The 15,362-nt window shown below is 35.5% G+C and overlaps 1 pseudogene; it reads right to left on the bottom strand.

Moving 5' to 3' along the window:
• Positions 1 to 14,806: 14,806 nt before the first annotated feature.
• LOC122199093 lies at positions 14,807 to 14,926 on the bottom strand (annotated as a pseudogene).
• Positions 14,927 to 15,362: the final 436 nt, after the last annotated feature.

Raw genomic sequence — 15,362 nt, 5'->3', positions numbered from 1 at the left:
CCAAATGAATTTTTGTCATATTTGCAGCTATTCCGTATACAGATCAATCTGTGCCCTACATTCATTCGTTCACTCAAATAACAAGTATCATTGAATACTTGAGTGCCAACCACTACTTGGTATAAGGTGTCACAACAGCAAACAAGTGGGCAAACTCTCTGCCTCATGGAGCTTACATTCTAGAAGGAGAGAGATACAATTAGTAAGTAAACTATATACTACATCAGAAAGTGACACGTACTATATGAAAGGGAAAGAGGGAGATCTGTGTAATAATGAGGGCGTAATTTTAAATAAGATAACCAGGGAAGTCCTCACTGGTGCTGTGACTGGAGCAAAGCAGCCTCACCTATGACATTTTCTGGGCATAGTTGAAAATGACAGGGTACTCTAGAAAGGGACAGCCAATGTCAGGTGGGTGTTTACCCTGGGCTTGTTGAACTCTCTGCTCTGTGGGGGGTGTAGCTCCTCATGAAAGGGAGCAGCACTGGCATCTCTAGAAGAACAGAGGTAGGGCAGAGGAGTCCACTTTCCACGTTTAGTAGTCCTGGGGCACAGTCTTGAGGAACGTGACGGGGAGAGACAGAGATGTATCTGGGGAAAAAATCCCAGGTGGAGGGAACTACAAAGAGTTCTGAGACAAACTTGAAGAACTAAGGCAGAGTAAGTTGGGGGTGGGGGTGGGGGAGATGAGGTCAGAGTGAGCAGCAGGATTCTGCAAGGGCATTACAAGGACAAGCTTTTAATCTGAGTGAAATGTAGCAGAGGAGTTGTTGTTAGAGGACTTTGAACAGAAGATTTTTATGATCAGTTTGATGTTTTAAAAGAATCATGGCGAATAGCAGAAGGTACAAAAGAAGAGCTAGCAGACATCCTTAAATAAATATCTTAATTTACTTGGATTCTCATTCAAGGTATCACCTCTGGATACCAACTGTTATTTGTGCAAAAAGGTCTGTGAGCTAGGAAGAAGGGCCAAGTAGATGTGTAGTTTTGGAAAAGCTTCTTGACCCTGATCTCACTGTGCGTTTTTGTCCTTATCTATAAAATCAACCTGCTAGACTAAATGGCCAAATCTTATAACTTTGTGGAAAAGTTATTGGAAATGTACCCTAAGAATCTTCTTGAATTATTGTGATTTTTCAAATCATCTTCAACATTTTCCATTTAATTTTAGGTTTTCAGCAACTCTGATAATCATTCATTTCATTCTGGCAAAAGTTGAGCAGTTCATTCTAACATTAATGAAATTATTGCACCACTTAAAATAGAGCATATTCTGGCTGCCTATTGTAGATGGAGATATTTCTCTCTCTCTCTCCTTTTTTTTTGCTTTCTCTGTGCACAATAAATAAAGTTCATTATTAAACTCATAACATAAGCAGTTATTGGGAGAAAAACTGTGCATAATTCACTAAAAATAAGAATGGTATACGCATATATCACTTTTCTATTAAAAATAGATTAATTGGAGATATCTGAATGCTTATAATTTCAGTATTCCTGAGATATTCTTATGTTTATAAGCATCTTGCCACAGAATATGTGGATTTTTGATCAGAGAGCAACTCATAAAAGAAAGTCTACACAGACTTGAGCATTTGATCAATCCTACAAATTATTCTTGCAAACACAAAAGTAACTTTTTTGACTAGAGTAAATTGAAAAAAAGATTAATGCAGTGGTTTACTTAGCACAGTTATAATAAGTAATATCATTGGCACAATCAGAAATGCAATCCAGATGTTGGGAGCATTCTCTCCATCTTGGAATAAACTTTGGGGGGGCGTATCTTTCATTTTCTCATCTGAGTGCCCACTCCACACCCTCAGTAGCTCTGTTTGGCCACCACTTTTAAGCACATGACTGTTCAGTAACTCACACATGAATAGCAACTTCAGAAGAGAGCCCTATTCATTGAACAAGTTGGTGAATAAAATTTGGAGAAAATTAAGGCTCTCAAGTACTGATCAACATTTCCCTTGGCATCCTATTAGTCTCATGCTGTAACTGCTTGACAATAAGACTACGCAATTATCTTACAATTACAGCTTCAAGATTTTAACCTGAATGGGTTTGTTGGGTCCCACTTCCATTATTTTTGCCATATGTCATACTAATGAATGTTTTGTTGTAGTCTTTCTTAGCCAAGTCTTTCTCATGAGACTGTGAAGTCAAAACAGTAATATCTAATCTACTGTATAATGAGAAAGATATACTAATCAGTTGATAGTTTCTTTTCTTGCTTTCTTTTTTTCTTTTTCATGATTGACTGGCTTTTAGACCTTTCTTGTTGAAGTTAATTAGGCTGGATGTTTAAAATGAAATAAAAGGAAAGGGAAAGGAAATCTAAAAAGGAGGAGGAAAAAGTGAATGGAGAAAGAAAGAGAGAGAAATAGGGGAGGCAAAATGCCATATGAGAAAACGTAACTATGGTTAAAAAGAACCTCTCAGGATATGCTTCCCATTTCATTTGTCAAGCTAATCAGGGTATTAAAATCTTTATATTTTGCCAAAGGAAATGTCTTTACACTCACTTCTAGAAAAAAATGCAAATTGGAAAATCATTTCATATTTTCAGTCATTTGTCTCAAGCCATTTCAGTCATTTTGTATCAAACCATTTTCTCCACTAGCATTCCAAATTTCTGAATTACAGTTTATATTTCAGACTATAAAATGGGCTTATGTATTAGAGTTTCTTAGTTTTGTATCTACCAGTGTAATTTCATCATGAAAATCCTATCTGTGTATGTATCTCCGTACCCTATACTTCATTCATTCATTCATTCATTCACCTACAGGTGAATTCGCCTATAGGCGTTAACTTACCAGAAATGTTGTATGTTTTATACTGTATTCATATATAGATTTGGTTTGATTTAACATAAAATCCTAGAAGTTTTATTTCTGGCTAGGTATTTTCAACATTGAGGAGCATTTTTTCAGATGGGAGAGAATTAATCAGAATAAATGATAAATGACAGAATAGATAATAATAACCATTTTGTTTGTTTTTAGACAGAAATAGAATTAGTAAAAAATAATTCATTAGTCTACAAAGATGCCTCTTTGATTAGTCTGATTTCCTCAAACCAACTAAATCACATGTTTAAGACTTGAAATGTTGCAGAGACATTTCCTACCACGTATCAAAACATACTGTAGCATGAAAAATTTTAAACAGATCAGTGGAAGCAGAACCCAGTACATGTAACAACTTTACAGCAATAAAGAAAGTATCACGATTTAATGAAAGAAAGTTTGACACTTCTAAATGTTCTTTGGGAAAACAGGCCACATGTTAAAAATACAGAAGTCAGCTTAGATTCTCATCTTTGACTCCACCTAAAAAAGTCCAATTGGAGAATGAGTTTGAGGGAAGAGAATAAAAAAAGAAAATCAACAAATAACACAAAGGCTTATAGAAAAACTAGATGATATCAATGTCAGGATGGAAAACAGTACTCTTAAAACAGGGAAAAATAAGAAAGGAAAAGATAGACTATATAAAATTAAAATAGCATGCAAACTAAAAGGCACAATGACAAATACATTCACAATATACATAATAGAATGTTGAATACCCTTATTTTATAACAAGAGCTTGTAAATGAGTGAGAAGTATATATATGCATCCCAGTAAAGGAAAGGGGGGCGGGGGTTAAAGAGAAACATGATACTAATAAACAAATGTAAAATTCAATAGTAACTAAATTCATATGTGTATTTAATTTCATTGTTCATAGATAGTTGGGATTATGGTAGAGCTGTCGAAAGTGTGCCCCTATAGCTTTTCTGGTGAATAGTCTGATGTTACGTGCCAGGAAAATGAAGGATAATTGTATTTTTGGTCTTAAAATTTCACTACTACTGTTATTAATGTATCTTAAGAAAATCTTTAGAGATTCTTAAAAAGATTTACTTTCAAGCATGATCAAAACAGCTTTCCTTTAACTATATGAAGGTAAAAATAATCCGTCTTTCTAAATATATGGCTATAATAAAATAATGAACATCACTACAATGGAAATACTGCTATAAATACCATAGTTTCTGTAAATATTCCATGACATGGATAACAGTTAATCGGTATAATTTGAGGGGGAAAAACAAATCCACTCATATATAGTATTTTTTTTTTAGTTCTTCATAAATAAGTAGGTAGAAAGAGAAATGGCTGGAATAAAATAAATAAAAATATTAACAGTCATCATTTCTTGATGATGGCATTCTCGCTGCTTTCCATTTTTAAATTTTAATTTAAATTTAAATTTTTGCTTTTACTTTTTAATTTATACTTTTCTAAACTTGTTTATAATTAATGTATATTACAGTTATAATTTTAAAAGATAAATATTTTAAATAAAAATGTGTTACCCTCCTCCTGTCTTTTTCTGCCTCCATATCCCAGAGGGACTCTGTAAAACCTACTAATACTGCATGGGCAGAAAGGAAATGAGTGCATTTGACCTTGAGAGAGCTTGCTTCTTTTCTCAGACCATGCTTTCTTCCTGCTTCCTCTTCCTTACTCACCTTTACAATCTGTGAACAAATCTGGCTCCTGAACAAGACCCAAGGCCCTTAAAGATCATGAAACTCTGTTTCCACTCTTACCCAGCTGCCCCCATGTCACCCTGTAGCAACCTGCAGTCATTACATCAGTCAGAGAGGTCCTTTTAAAATTTAAATGAACTTAAACCCTCTGTTCAAAACCTTCTGACAGTGTCTTTTCACTTAGAGTAAAAGCTAAACTTCTTATAATAGCTACAACTCTACCATGGTCTGACACACCATTACTACTTCTCAACCTGTAATACTTTCCTTCTTGCTCTCCCTACTCCACCCTCCCTGATCTTGAAACTGTCTCAGCGTGCTCACACCACAGGACCTTATCACTGGCTGCTCCTTTTGCAAGGAGCACTTGCTGAAACCACCTCATTTAAAATTACAGTTTGCCCTGCCCCAGGATGTTGGCCCATAATTTTCTTTTTTCTTTTCTTTTCTTTTCTTTTCTTTTCTTTTCTTTTCTTTTCTTTTCTTTCTTTTTTTTCTTTCTTTTTCTTTCTTTTTTTTTTTTTTTTTTTGTAATGTCTTTTCCGGTTTTGGTATCAGAGTAATGATGACTTTGTAAAATGAGTTTGGAAGCAGTCCTTCCTCTTCAAATTTTTGGAATAATTTGAGAAGAATAGATATTAGTTCTTTAAATGTTTGGTAGAATTCACCTGTGTCATCATCTGGTCCTGGACTTTTGCTCATTGAGTGCTTTTTGATTACTGATTCAATTTCATTGCTACCAATCAGGCTATTCAAAATTTCGTTTTCTTCATTATTAAGTCTTGGGGGATTGTATGTTTCCAGGAATTTATCCATTTCTTGTAGATTGTCCAATTTGCTGGCATATAATTGTTTATAGTAGTCTCTTATGATCCTTTGTATATCCGTGGTATTCTTCGCAACATCTCCTCATTTACTTCTGATTTTGTTTATTTGGGCCTTCTCTTTTTTTTTCTTGATGAGTCTGGCTAAAGGTTTATCAGTTTTGCTTATCTTTTTCAAAGAACCAGCTCTTAGTTTCTAAGGCAAGTTACTATCTGCCACCATACATATTTTTTACAATATTGTTGACTATATTCCCTATGCTGTACCTTGCGTCCTGTGTCTTTTTACTTTTGTAACTGAAAGTTTCTACTTCTTAATTCTCTTCACCTATTTCTTCCCCCAGCAGCCATCAGTTTGTTCTCTGTATTTATGAGTTTATTTCTGTTTTGTTTTGTTTGTTCTCTTGTTTTGCTTTTTAGATTCCATGTATAAGTGAAATCCTATGCTATTTGTCTCTGTCTGACTTATTTCACTTCTCATAATGCATGCAATGTCCATTCATGTTTCTGAAATGGCAAGATTTCATTCTTTTTATGGCTGAATAACATTCCATTGTGTGTGTGTGTGCGTGCGTGTGTGTGTGTGTGTGTGTGTGTGTACATGTGTACCACATCTTCTTTATCCCTTCATCCACTGATGGACACATGGGTTGCTTCCATATCTTGGCTATTGAAAATAATGCTGCAGTGAACATAGGTGTGCATATGACTTTTCAGGTTTGTGTTTTCATTTTCTTCAGGTAAATATCCAGAAGTAGTATTGCTGGATCATATGGTAGTTCTTTTTTTAACTTTTTGAGGAGTCTCCATGCTGTTATCTGTAGTGGCTGCACCAATTTATACTTCAGCTCAAACAAATTATAACCCTTCAGTTCTCCTAGTCCCTTTTATTCTCCTTTATTTTTCTCACCAGCACTCGTCACCTGATAAACTTTAGACTTTATTTGTATGTTGTGCTTTTGTCTTCTGACTTTTCCCCCTGGAATGCGAGTTCAATGAGGCCTAGAATTTTTGTTTCTTCTTTTTATTATCTCCAGTGCCTAGATTAGTGCTTGGCTTGTAGTAAGGGACCAATATAAATTGTTGACTAAATGAAAGTTTATAGTCCCAGCTCCTAGTGCAGTATCTGGCACATAGACACAGTATGTACCGAATAAATGGTTTTAACCAAAAATTTAAAGCCACTTCATATAAGTGGTTTCCTTTTATCAATTTACAACTTGTTTCTACCTTCCTCTCTCCCAAAATCGTTACTAAAATGAGACTGGAGGGGAGAGAGCTAAATCTCTGCATTCAACTTGTGATACTAAATCGTATTTAAATATGATATAATAAGTCCTGTTTATTTCCTTGGTTGCGATGTAAAATTTAGGATGAAAGAAATAAGCAATTTTTTAAACTATCTAAACTAAAAATCCTTCCCACCCCTACTTCTTTTTTGGTAGAACACTAGCAGAGGTCTCTCTTTTTCTTTTTTTAAATTGTTTTTAATGTTTATTTTTGACACAGAGAGAAACAGAGCATGAGTGGGGGAGGGGAAGAGAGAGAGAGAGACACACACACACAGAATCTCAAGCAGGCCCCAGGCTCTGAGCTGTCAGCACAGAGCCTGACACGGGGCTCGAACCCACCAACCGTAAGATCATGACCTGAACTGAAGTCGGACGCTTCACCGACTGAGCCACCCAGGCACCCCTGGCAGAAGTCTCTTACATCAACATGTATGCCTTTCAAATGTTTCTGTGTTTATTTTTCATTTATGAAATGAATATATATAATACCCATGTTTCCTTAATAATTTATTTCCAGGAAAGTTTCCCTCCACCACCTAAGATACTATTATGTAATTAGAAAAGTTGGATGATAAATGAAAGTACCAAAGTTAAGACTGATTATTCAATTAGGAATAGGTAGTCTCTATGCAGGAGGAAAAGACTAAGCTAGTTAAGGTTCTTAAATCTTTCTGCAAATCAGAGTAAATAACTCATACACCACCATGACCCATTTACTTACAATGCTAAGATTTGCTTTAGTTTCAACAAGCTAGTGAAACATAATAGGGACAGAATAAAGAAGTGCAACCAGGAATTGTCTAATGTATTAGGGGCTTGAGCACTGTCATGGCCCCCATCCTAATGCTATAAAGGGCAATTAGTTGCATTTAGAGATGCTTGGGGCTCTGAAAGCTGGTGAACTCTTCCTAACAGGAATATCATTGGCCATCAAATTTCAGGGTGCCTCCATAAGGTACTGCACATTGGCTGTTAGCAGAATGTTAAAGGGAAAGTGACTTTGAAAGGGGTCTGTCTTAACCACCTTCCAAATCTTAAACCTGGGTTCGCTCCTGTAAGTTGATTTATCTCATCAACACTGTTTTCATTTTATTCCAAAGAAGCCTGAGCTTAATTTAAAGTTCAGAGAAGGGGAAAAGAGGTCCTCTTATACTCTATCTAGTAGAGATATATCCATCCCAAGCCCTACAGGCCAACTACTCAGGATAAGGGTTTTGTCTAATATACAGATATTCTAATTCCCAAGGACTGGCAAAGGACAAGTACACTGATATGCCCTACTGTGACCTATTTACATCATAGATCCACTTTTTTTTAGTGACTCTCTAGAATGCGGCTTGAACATGAGTTAAGGAATTCTGGGAAGTTATAATTATAAGGAGACTGACCTTATTCACCTGAGATGATTCTTCCAACACCTGTAACTTATCCCAGTTCACAGAAAGACATAGTCTAGTTTCAAAGTAACTACAACCTGAGTTTTAGCCTGGCTAAAGTTCACTGAAAAAAATATGTTGCCTGGCCATGCAACTGATTATATTCCAAAAATAATCTGTGCATTGAATTGTGCTTTCACTGTCAAATAATAGATAAAACCAACAGATCGTTTATCTTATGCTTTGGTATAGCTGTGTAATTAATTTAAAGTTGCATGATACTATCCTTGCATAAACACAGTGGACAATTCCAGAAAAAAAAGCCCATATGAATAAGATATTTAAAACAGACTCACAGGGGATCTTCTAAGATTAGCTTGATAGAATTTGTTCACATCAGTAACTTTCTACCTACTTATTGCCTGCCCTCAGGAATACCATATTGGCTTGGTATTTAAATCTAAAAGTAGAATCATCAAAACTAATAGTAATTTTTTCCTTCCTTAACTAAAATGTTTTCAAACTACCTACATCTGTGTATTTGCCACAGGCAAATGATGTGACCTATGAATCACTGGACTGTAAAAAAAAAAAAAAAAAGTCATGATCCCCAAGACAACAGAAAAGCTAAACATCTGGAGAAAACCTAGTACCCAAAGATGGATTGTACAATGTGGTGACAGGTGGTGCTAAGAACTATTAAGCTGATTTTAATAAAAAAGGAAAATATCTCCAATTCCATTTCTTCCAATAAATTCCTTCAAGCAGGTGCAAGAGCAAGCAGAATTAGTTTCCTTTATGTTAAGTATGAAAGAGCTCCCTCTTTTTTCTTTTTAGAATCTTTGAGATGACATTACTCTCATTAAAATATCACTGTATACTATGTTTTTATTTTTGTCATTCAAGAGAAATGTAAATAATACCTTATCAAAGTAGCTAAATATCTGAAACAACTGTCTATGTGCTGACAGATTAAATGGATGAAAATAAACCAGTCTAAAAATGTAAGAGTTTTCTTTCCTTTAATAGGGGTTAAAATTTTGTTTTAAACTAAATCCGAATAGTGAAGATATCTTTGGAAAATCGCCTTTAAAAATCCAAGGAAAATCCTGGTTCTCGCAGTAAGTATCCATTTTATTTCAGGCTTCAGTTTCTCAAGCCTTACTTTTCTCAGCTCCAAAACAAAAATAAGAGACAATTTGGTCTCTCCAAATTAAAAAAAAAAAAAAAAGGATGGCATAATTCTAAAACTTGGGGTAATTTTCTTAAAAAATGTAAATGCTCATCTTCCTCATCCTTGGATCCAAGATAGACAAGTAATACAAGATTAAGACAGGAAGTGAACATTTGAATCCAGCTGGATTGACAAGTCAATGAATGGAGGTCAAGTATTAATTACCTATAAACAATGAGAACTCTGAGGTTAATAGACTCTGAAATATTGTCTGGGTACTTAAATGCTGCAACTACTTATATTCTTTATAATTTTAGTGCTAATAAGCTAATTTTTTGTATATTTATATTTGTTTATAATATGCATATATAACTTTTATAAAACAATATAAGATGACTATAATTGAACATATTGTTACTTTCAATAAATATAAATAGTCTTAACGCCCTATTAAGTGAGAAACATTTTTCAGATCGGCTAACAAGCAAACTCCAGCTCTGTGATGTGTATAAGAAACACAGCTAATGTTTTTCATTAAATGTTTAATCCATGCTGTGCCAAGTGTTGACTCTATGGGCAGCACCAAAGAAGTCTGCTATCCCTAATCTGTTTTCCAGCTTTCCACGCTGATATGGAAACCTTTGGTGACTCATGAAGTCTGAATTTTCATTTAAACAAAAATATTCATATTTTGATATTTTTTCTGAGATTTGTGTCTCAAGTACTTCTGTGAGAATTGAAGCCAAAAGACACATCATATAAGACAATTTAATTTCATTTGCGAAACAAAACTTACCTCAAATTATTTTTAAAATGATTGTGTGTTTTCCTTTTTTCAGATGTGGATTTAGCCAAATAGTCTAATTTATACATTACATAGTTTTAGATGTGATTTGGCTTGCATTCATTCCATTTGTGTAATGTTATAAAATTATGTAAAATTATCAATGTGGAGTTTTATTTTTTTTCTTACCTCTGTGTGTGGTTCCTAATAAGTGTTACAATTTGGGCATCAGAAACACTGCTTGCCACGTTGCTGAATTCTCCACATACTTATTGATGAAAGAGTACATACCTGCTTCACCGCACTTTCTATCAATACATTTCCTCGCAAAACCAAAAAAAGAATTTTACACATATATTTGTAAATGTAAAATTTGGAAACATTGTAGCTCTCTGGCTCTAAGATATTTTAAGGAGACAAGTTCACAGTAATTTGAGGGTAGTTCAGCTGCGTGTGTTTTCAAATCTCCACATAATTCTCTCAAAAGCAAACCATAATGATTCTGATCGTTGTTCCATTCTTCTTATATAGCCTCTCACCTCTCAGCCTGAGAATCTCACAGTGAGAATGAGAAAGTTGCCATTCAATGAAGATGATTAGAGAAGCCCTGTGAATTCTTTAAGAGTGAATAAGACAGCAAGCATTTGGTGGTGCTTAAAAGGACACTGCTGAGATGCAACACAAGATTGGGGCACTGAAAATATTTTCAGATGCAGCCCCTTTCCTTTAGAATTAGTGTTTCCCTGTCATCCCAGAGCAGTTGTTATATTCTGTACTAACACAACAAAATATTGTAATATCACGACGGTTTTCATAACCACAAAGAACGATGGACATTTTTGCTATCTGACAATACCATGCCAAATCAACTAGTCTATTCAGGTGAAGAAAAAACCACAAGACATTTGACACTGTAGCCTATCTACTTAACTATATTTTCTCCAGCTCTCATGTGCTGTATCTTTTTCTTTTCCTCTTCCTCTCTTACTCTCCTCTTTTTCCATCACTCCTGAACCAAACAGGGAGAAAGTATGGTCTCTACCTTCCAGGAGTGTAGAATCTAGCAGAGAAAACATATAATTAAATGAAATAAACTGCAGTGAGTATTATTATAAAGTAAAGATCAAATAGAAATAAAATCTCATGCAAGCCCAGAAGGGAAGTCACCAGCAACCTAGACCAGAAGGGAAAGTTGGAGACAGGTGAACAGGGAGAAGATTCTAGGTGAAGGCCTGGAGGCAAAGGGGAGTGTAGGCATTCTAGGAACTGAAAGAAATTATGTATGACTTCATTAAGGTGGAAATGAAGCTCTGCTACCTGTGTACCCAAATTCTCTCTGTCTTCTATTTGGATGTTCACCAACACTGTATTTCCCAGTATTTTATCCTTGTATTTATGTGTGCTCATGTGACTCTTTCCCACTAATAGCATGTAAGCGCAAATAATGAGTATCACTTTTGAGCCAAGGCCCACCCCTCTTTCCCTTTGTTAGCTAAATATAAAATATTTTAAGTCCTGGGAGGAGGCAGAGCCACAAGATGGGAAGAACCTAGGTTCCTGGGTACTCTTAGGAGAATAGTCTGCCAACAAGAATCCTTCAGCGGACTATTAGCTAAACAAGAAATACACATCCATTGTGTTGAACCATTACACAATTGACCTACCTCAACTAACATAGGGGCTGGACAGCAGGGGGCCATGCAGGCCCTGGTTAAAGAGTTTCATCTTTATCTTAAGGAATAATGGGGAACCACCAAAGGGCTTTAAACTGGGAACTGTCAAATTCACAAAACCAGTCATCTTCAATTAGCTCTACCTATAACGAAGGAGTAGTCATTGTTTCTAATAAGTTAGGCAATTTCTCTCAGGTTCCTGCTCCTCTCCCATAGTGAATAACATGAAGCATGATTTACTCAGTTTTAGTAAACCCCTCTCTTAATACAGAAAATAATAATAAATGTCTGGAATTTAAAAGGACAGAACAGTTCATTTCCCCCAAATCCCTATTGTATAGAAAAGGAAGGACCATAAAGGTGAGGTACTTACCCAAGGTCACCTGGGGATATTAAAAGCAGAGTGGGAGGTCAAGGACTAAGCCAAGTTCTCTTGCTCTCACCCAAGTCTCTTTCTGCTATGCCTGGCTGTTTTAATTCCTTGGGCCCCAGTGCTTGCAACAGATTCAGTTACTCTGGGGAAATGAATTAAGGGGATTAACCACTGAAAAATTATTACTCTGGCAATAGCATTTTGACTTTAAAGTTGGGGTCATTTGCATGTAATTTTTAGAAATACGATAAATGCTGTCTTTTTGCCTTTAATTGATATCTTATTGAACTAAAAGTAATGAAATCTTTTAACACCTTACATCTCCTTACAAGGAACATCTCCATCAGTGAGAGAGAAATATTTAGAGTACAATTTCTATCTTTGTTTTATAATTTTTATGTTTTCATAATCTGCAACTCCCTCTGTATTCTTTCCTGAACTAATTCTCTGGCCTTGAAGGTAATTGCCACAGTGTCTAAGCCGCTAGTAGACTATCTGATGAAGTTGAATTGACTGAGACTGGCATTTTGCTTATGCTGTCAAACATTAAGAGATAAAGAGCCCTGTGTTGAGGATGTTGCTTTTTTAATTTTCCCAGGCTAACTAAAAGCCCATGGCTTCTAGTGATGAAAGATGAGAGAAATATATCCATCAGCAAATATGAGTCTAAGAGAGTTGCATGTATAAAAATGAAGGAACATTAGAGCAACTGGCAGACCAGGAAATGAGAAACTATAATAAAGTACATAATGGCACGTATCAAGAAGGTAGTGCCCAATATGGACATTGTTCTGTATTGATACTAATTTGGTGTCAATAGAGATCTAAAGAATGGAAAATCATCTCAGTCCCTAATGGCAAATTAGAAATTAATGGAAGTAATATAAATTAAAACTAGTCAATAGTACACGTGCTTTTATATATCCTCTAATCTTATAAACACAAAAGCATAATTCATCAGTTATTATAAATAAATCTATCAGTCTATAACAAGACAAAACACCAGTGAGTTTGGATCTTCCATTAGTATACAGAAATCATTTCAAAAATTTTTTTCTTTTCTTTCTTTTTTTAACGTTTATTTATTTTTTTGAGACAGAGAGACAGAGCATGAACGGGGGAGGGTCAGAGAGAGGGAGACACAGAATCCAAAACAGGCTCCAGGCTCCAAGCTGTCAGCACAGAGCCTGACGCGGGGCTCAAACCCACGGAGTGCGAGATCATGACCTGAGCCAAAGTCGGCTGCTTAACCGACTGAGCCACCCAGGCGCCCCCAGAAATCATTTCAAAATAAGCTTGAAATACCAAGCAAATCTACTCTTTCAACATTGTATGGCTTATAATTATAGGTCCAAGACTAGGTTATACCCATCTATTCTTAGGAAATGCTTTTACAAATGAATGCTCGTATTATATGGGGGATGATAAATGAATATTGATATATGTGATGCTAAATCTGAGAGAATAGCAAATTGACTGGGGGAAGAGGGTGTGGGAAGTGAGGGAAGAGAGAAACCCTTCAGAGTAAGTCTAACTTTGGGCAAGAAATTTGTCTGTGCATCATTTCCTTTATCTGTAAACTGGACATGATCATAACTGTTATACAAGTTTTAACTGAGAATGATAAATTTTGCACATATACACACACTAAACAAATAATGTATGGCATTGTATCTGGCATATAACATGCATCTAAAACATGATGGTTTTATTGCCATCACCATCATTACTGGTATTACTGTTATTATATTATTATTGCTATCGTTATTAAGTTGGTCAGAATTCCCAGTGAGTATATCAATGTATTGTTTCCTTTAGAATGAATCAAGTGGGGAGTGATGTTATGATTATTTAAGTAAATGGCCACTACTTCAAGAGAAAGGGATTTTTCTAATTATATCATATATATGTGTATATATATATAATATATATATTATATATAATATATATACACACATTTACATTATATATTGTAATATATATAATCATTACTATTAAGCACAAGATTTTCATTCTTCTACTAGGATTAAAATACATGACATTATGCTACAAAGTGTGGTTACCAATTACTTGCTTATTTCATAAGAGAAAAGATAATTTGCCACAGCTGTTATCTGAAATTTCAGCACCTTTTGTTCAAGCCGTATGAATGTGCTCTTCATGTAACAACAATGAATAAAAGGTAGTTAACTGAAAAAATAAAAAAGAAATACTTCAAGCGTATTATTTCATGGTGGCCCTGGAGAGCGTTGGACAGAAAGTTCAGGATAATCTATAAAAAGCAGGGTGGAGGGAAGGAGGTGGTGAAAGGGGCCAAGGGGCTATGGGGCCATGTGAATCCATGTGGAAAAATGATCAGTGCTGGAGAAGGTTAAATTCTCAGTCCCTGAAGTCTTGCTGTTGTGGCTACAGCCCAAGAAAGTTAATGAAAGAAAGGAGCACTGACAACTCCTGCTGCTTCGACAGGAGCTTACCACCTCATTACTGGCCAGATTCTTACAACCAAAAGAAAAGAATACTCCTGCCAAGGAAAAGAGTAAGAGCTAGAGCGAGAGAGTCATCCAAGCAAGGCATCGCTGATATTGGGCGAAGATCAAAGTGATATCAAACAAAAGGAACTGGACAAGAAATAGCTGAGCCAAGAGCTACGACCACAGACTAGACAACTATCCAAACCCCAGGCAGGAGAGACGGAAAGGACAAGTTAAATCCCTTAGTCCTCCCCGCCGAATGGGAAAAAGTAAATGAAGTGACACCATCTGCTCACTTTCCCAGAAGAGAAAGTTTCAACTCCTCATGGTTAGTAATGCAAACGTTTCAAAAGCATTACTCTAATTACAAATGATTAGAAATGATTCCTAGAAGTAAGGACTTAACTCGCGGTGTGCCTGACTAATGAACGTTTTCTGCACATCCCACTGCACTTTGAGCTGACTTTGAAAGCACCGGCTAGAGACAGTTTCTGAGGTTTTAAGATGATCCTCTTAAAGATAATAGGATGCTTCCCTGTTTTTCTAAATTTCTCTAAAGCATACAAATGCACGGTGTTGTTTTTTTTCCAAAACGCAATAGGAAATCACAGAGTTCTTCCAGAACTAGCAAATGGAGCTCTTGTTATTTCAGTTGTTGGTGTGTTTATGTGAGTTTGTGTTTGTGTGCATGCCAAACTGGGGTGGGAGGAGGGAAGTACATATCAACTAAAATGAAATATTTAAACTTAGATTTATAATAATACTATTAATGGAGGTGTATTCCTTGTGATAGATTTAAATTCCAGGATTATCTCTTTAAATTATTACTAGACTCCATT

This window comes from Panthera leo, chromosome C2, assembly GCF_018350215.1.
Source record: "Panthera leo isolate Ple1 chromosome C2, P.leo_Ple1_pat1.1, whole genome shotgun sequence".
Taxonomy (NCBI): Eukaryota; Metazoa; Chordata; class Mammalia; order Carnivora; family Felidae; genus Panthera; species Panthera leo.
The sequence above is the reverse complement of the archived record's forward strand: the minus strand, read 5'-3'. Positions and strand labels throughout refer to the sequence as shown.